The following is a 6,000-nucleotide window of genomic DNA, read 5'->3' as shown; positions in this document are numbered from 1 at the left end:
GAATTTGAATTGACGATTCTAAATGCTATGTCTTCGAAAATGTTTGACGAAAAACGAATTACAATGACAATTGACGAAATTGAAGTTAGGATTTCCGTTCCACGTGTTTCTCGGGACGAAATTGAATAACAAATCTTTGAAATTGAATGACAAAAGTGCGAAAATGGATGGGAAAACCTATATAAATCAAGGGGGCATCACGTGATACAGACAATGAAGTGGCAACGAAGCACATGCGCGTTCTTATTATGTAAATTAGCTTGTCGTGTATTATGCGGAAGGATATTAATTTCGATTCGTGATAGAAACCCATGGTTTATACTGTTTAGTCAACAACTATTTCCATATGAACTAGATTTCATGATACAATTATTACCATTTCCATCTTGTATGGCACATTTTCATCGGAAAACATGTGAATGAGGACCGAACTTTATTCTACCTGCGTACTTACATTTGACGTCATCTCTACATACACCCTCCAATTTTTCCGCTTCGCCATTTTTCTCTTTCCGTGGAACATTGGGACTACAATTGTGCTAGTAGACCGAACTTATGTCTTTGGAAGGCTACGTACTTCAGTTGAAACAAATTTCTTGAAGTTATTGTATGCTTAAGGATCAAAATGGGAGACGCAACGACATCTACCACAGGTAGTTACCATTTTTTTCTTGACATGCACTGCGTTTTGTGTCTGACTGAATCTCGCGATTCGTGCTAACGTTAATGCAATTGTATTGTACACAGCCCTGTCGCTGCTATACAAATGATGCACAGGATAGCCAGCGCACTCGACATTGTAAATACCCTAGAGTGAGCTGCATCTCCACTAACGCCACGAAATAATCCTGTGCATCATTTGTCTTATAAAATGGGTCGAAAATTCGAAAACTAACAGCATTTTTCACGTACCTTTGTGGGTCAAGATGTCCGAAGATGTTCGTCCCAAACATTTACGCACGTCGCACTCGGAAATCCCGCACATGATGGGGGGTTGGGTTTCCGGACACTTGACTTGTTCCCACATGAAAACTTACTTATTTTACACAGAGCCTAGACGAATATGCACCCTTTACCTTAAAGACTTGATATAGACTCCTCATATAGGTCTACTAAACAACATACTCTGAAAACGGTGTGAGAATTAACCTGCTAAATCGTTGGATTTGCCCTTCAAAGTGACTCCATGTACGCGTCCGGTCCCACAACGCTTGGTCTAAATGTTTACTGTATGTATTTGTACGTAGAGTCTATATATACGTACGCCACACATGTTATGCACAAGGAAAGAAAGGCCGGCCGGCCGGCAGCCCGAACTAGCATTAGAAGTAACGTTGTTTACAGGATTGACAGCGCGTATGCATGCAATTCAAAGGAGCCGCCGCGCGCACAGACAATCGGCAATAGGATTTAACACGCAATGCAATGCCAATGGGACTAGAATAACCAAAGCACACGTGACTCATTTCCATGCTCCCTATTGGCTACATTCTTGAACCCATCTTATAATGTATATTGCTACTAGAGATGCACAGGATAGAGTGCGTTAGTGGAGCTGTAGCGCACTCGAGGGTATTTACAATTGAAACATGCATGAGGCGAAGCCGAGTGCATGTTGTACTACATTGTAAATACCCGAGAGTGAGCTGCATCTCCACTAACGCCACAAAATAATCCTGTGCATCATTTGTTTTATAAAATGGGTCGAAAACTAACAGCATTTTTCACGTACCTTTGTGGGTCAATACCAGTCAGCTAACCGTTACATGTAGCACTCGCTCAAGAGTCAAGATGTCCGAAGATGTTCGTCCCAAACATTTACGCACGTCGCACTCGGAAATCCCGCACAAAAGTACTGTACGTATAAGACTAAGAGTATACGTACGCCACACATATGCACACAAGAAAGGCTGGTAATCATGTAGAAATGCATACCTAACTTACTGGTTTCTTCGCCGTGTGTTGATTAAATGTTGTGCACCTGTTGGAGGTGCTCAAATGAACCATGTGAGAGTATTTTCGTGGAATTTGAAAAGTTGAAAAGGCAAAATAAAGAGAGAAATCGGAGTTCGGAATTATGTTGCTCGTGAACTGGGCAAAATCGTGGAATCGGCCCCACCGCAGTGCGCGTGCACCCGTGTGTTAGCAAGCAAGGTTAGGTTAGGGTTTAGGGTTGAAATTGGCTGTTAAATTCGTCAAGGGACATTAGGGAATCCCTCCAAGACTAAAAAGTTGAAGACCAAAGAAAAAAACGGGAGGAGGAAAGATGCACTATGCTGTGGAAATCAGCCCCGCCACGTGCCACTGTATCAATCTTGCGAAAACGCCGTTTGGTGGGGCCGCATTCAGGAGTACTAGTATTATACCGTGGAAGAAAGCCCCTCCACCGTGCTAATGTACCAATTTCACGAGTACATGTATGATGTAGACTATGCCCTGAACTGCGCATGGGGCCTGGACACAATCGCTGCACTTTTCAGTTGGAATCTGGAATTTTGTACAGCGTGAACTTTCCTTCCTTAATTGGCTTTCAAATTCCATGAAATCGTGGTACCGAAACCGTCTGCTAAAGTCCATCTTAGCATGTCTGATAGCCATAAGAAATTTCATTGACAAATCATTTCAGGGAAAGGTATATGGTAGGTTAGACAGAAAGATCCGTCTGTCCGGAGGACTCTTTTATATTTTGCCATTGACGCTGTCCTCCGTAGACAGACGGAAGGTATCAGTACCCATTGCTGTGTGGATGTTCTTAACCACTGTCTCTATGGAAAATTGGGTGAGGTACCTCACCCTTCTCGATTGCGTCTAATTCACGGCCCTAGGTCGGCAAATTTAAGCTTGTATAATTAAATAAGCTTTTTAAGAATACACTTCACTCACCAGATTAATGAATAATCCAACATTTTAGTAGAATTTTCAACGTAAAACACAGCCTGTCGCGTCGTCACGTTCAAACTGCAGAAACATACACCATGAATATATTAGCCAATCACATGCGAGGTAGTTTCTACGTGTTTGTTTTACTAAAACACGTACCTCGCATATGATTGGCTTACAGATTCAAAATGGCGACTTACTGCTTGCGAACGGCGATGTTGCGATATCGATAAAATTTTTGCGTTATAACCGAGTTTATGTGAGTATTTCGATTGCACAATGTGAGAAATTTATCCCAAATATTGCTGCATAATGTGTCATGTCACGTCAAACTTGTTTGAATGTAAAAAAGCTGTCTGAAATTTGGTTTATCGTAACGTTTGATCTGTGCGCGACAGCTCCACACAGGAGCCGCAATCATTGACTTCGGTCTGTATACGGAGGGGATCCGTGAAGCCAGACGTCTCCGCGGAACATTCCCCGACGGACAGATACAGACCGATCTTTCGGTCAAACGGTAGGTATGCATGGTGTGCATTTCTACGTGATTACCGAAAGGCCAGCCGGCAGCCTGAACTAGAAGTAACTGTTGTTTACAGGATTGACAGTGCGTATAGTAGCCCGCGACGCACTTGTAACAACTGATTGAGTGCGCACTGCTAGTGTAAACATTGTGACGTCAGGCCGTGCATGTTACTAATTGTCAGTGAGAAATTGATGCACGCACACATGACTCATTTCAGCGCTTCCAATTGGCTACATTCTTGAACCCATTTTATAATATGTATTACTAGGGTGTCTGATCGCGCACTGCTAACCCTCGACCAAAATGCGCCCCTGTCTTATAACACGCAAGTCCCATAGAATGCAATGGAGCCGCGCGCCTACGCTGTTTTGACCCAGCATTTTTTAGCCAAATTTCGCCTTTATTGCCAAATCCCCAGACCATGCCATTAACGAATCCTGACAAATTTGGTATCATATGAAAGAGGAAGTTTTTCTCCATATCCTATCAGAACGGCGGTACATGAATCCGACGCTAAATTGATGTAAAAATCGATAGAAGCACATCTATCCCCATATCTCAGCGTCTCCTTCGGTATTTGTATCGCCTTGAGACATACTAGTAGTTGAGGACATGCTGAATCCGATGATGCCGCTAGTTTTTTGCTAGCTCCACGCCTAGGTGTGGGGATATCGCCTTGAAGATACCCCTTGCAATAATTTTTTGGTCACAGCGAACGTTCTAGGCGGGGCTTCGTATGCAAGAATCCATAGTAACTTCGCGCGAAGGGGCTAATGCATATGTAAATTTGATTACGCATCGCCGTCTAAAACCACATGGCCTCTGCGGTATGCGGGGATGGATCGCGCGTGCATGCGGTGCGCGCCAGATGCTGCCAGCAAAGAGCTACCTCTGTGTGTGTGTGTCACTACGTGTGTGTGTGTGTACGTATGTGTTGTGTATGATGTGCATATCACGAGGCAGGAAACTGGGCTGTCGCTTGCGATAGCTCCCACAACACGCATCACATAGCATGCACTCTGTACTGTACATATCGGATACAGTCATGCTCACAAATCACGTACGTCTTGCAAAACAACCAGACTCTACTAAATTTCTGTCTACTATTATTAGTTTACTCGTGGATTGGTTATGATCTTATCGTTGTTCATTTATATTTCGAAAGTGCACTCGCAATGCTCGAGTCACTGGCACTAAGCTGAGAAGTCGGTTGTGAATACAATCATGTCCGCTTAGCCAACTGCGAATGAAGTATGGGCCTTAACTACTAGTATATGTTTACTGTGGTGGTAGCGGCAGCGGTGTATCTTACGAACACACGATCGACAAAAAGGGCGTGGAAAAGATTTTGGAAGACTCTTATTTGGCCATTTTTACATGTACGAATAGCGGTAATGTGGCATCAGTTCCAAACCTGTGGCTGTAGAGGTTGTAGCTTGTACATTTCACGCGAGCTGCGTGCACCTGCTCTCGACAATCGACTGCATATTTCTTCGAACCATGCTCGCCATGCCGTCTGCCCTAGCCTACCATCGCGATGCTCTCCGCTCGGCTCCCCGAATTTTACCGGCGGGGCCGGCCGGAGCTTGCTGCCTAGCGCCTAGCTGCTGCTAGCTAGCTGCGCCTGCATACATACGCGGGGTTCGTACGTGTTGTAGGGCGCCCAATACGGTACATGTGAATGGAATGTAAACTGAATACCAAGCACGTACGTATGCACGCAGCGCACACAGGGTATGACAACACATAGGGGGAGTGGCTTCTGCGCTTGTTACGCGTATTTTCTAACCGCTGTACGCTCATTATCTGATCGCTGGAGATCCACACGCGAATGCAGCTTTTCGGCGTTGTTTGCAAACATGATTTGGGTCACATTTTCATGCGTGCTCGTAAAAAAAGGGGATGATATTGCTGTGATTTCAAAGTTAAATTTCTCAAGATAGAAACATCATGTCGCCATGAAATTTGAAATATGTCTTAATGATGTAATTCTCTTTCATATGAAATAATTAGGTGATACGCTTTTAGCGTATCACCTATTGTGTTTGTCAAAATCTTTCTTTCTTTCTTTTTAGGTGATCCGAGAATCCTCTCGGATCACCTTCTGTATCTGTACTGATTCTTTGTTCTTCTTCTTCTTCTTCTTCTTCTTCTTTATTTCTCCGCAAAAGTTGTGTAGAGATAAGCTCAGAAAGTGCATTGCCTATGAATGTCAAACTTATACCATATGTGTATCATGTCCCAAAGACGACATGTCAAGTAAAATCGTAGTGATCAGTCGACCGTGACGTCACTATGACGTCATTATATGAAAACACATTTTCAATCATATCTCATTAATGGAGTGGAATTTCTCAATGAAATTTACGTCACATAAATTTCAATTCAAGGGAATTCTACCCATATTTTCAGAATTCCTCGCATCGTAAAGACGTGCGCGTACGCGCGCGTTGAAATATTTGTATGCTCCAATCAAGCTCAAATTTTTTTTGCATACGTTTCAGACCATTTGGAGCATTTTTTGAAAAATTGAAAAAATTGGACGGACGCGTACGCGCGCGCACATATACGCACGTACAGCTCATATGCAACAG

General features: G+C 43.5%; 1 long non-coding RNA gene across 2 annotated transcripts in view; it reads left to right on the top strand.

Moving 5' to 3' along the window:
• The first annotated feature begins 462 nt into the window (after positions 1-462).
• LOC139745161 (uncharacterized) overlaps positions 463-6,000 on the top strand; it is a 45,535-nt gene continuing 39,997 nt past the window's right edge. Inside the window, exon 1 of one of the 2 annotated variants that reach the window (XR_011711873.1) lies at positions 463-653. This is a non-coding gene — a long non-coding RNA (uncharacterized lncRNA). The remainder of the gene's footprint in view (positions 654-6,000) is intronic. The other variant, XR_011711872.1, reaches the window with a different exon arrangement.

The sequence above is a fragment of the Diadema antillarum genome, unplaced genomic scaffold (genome assembly GCF_040938485.1).
Source record: "Diadema antillarum isolate AM-2024a unplaced genomic scaffold, OU_Dant_1.0 seq00001237_RagTag, whole genome shotgun sequence".
Classification (NCBI taxonomy): domain Eukaryota; kingdom Metazoa; phylum Echinodermata; class Echinoidea; order Diadematoida; family Diadematidae; genus Diadema; species Diadema antillarum.
This window is presented reverse-complemented; position numbering and strand designations above follow the sequence as displayed.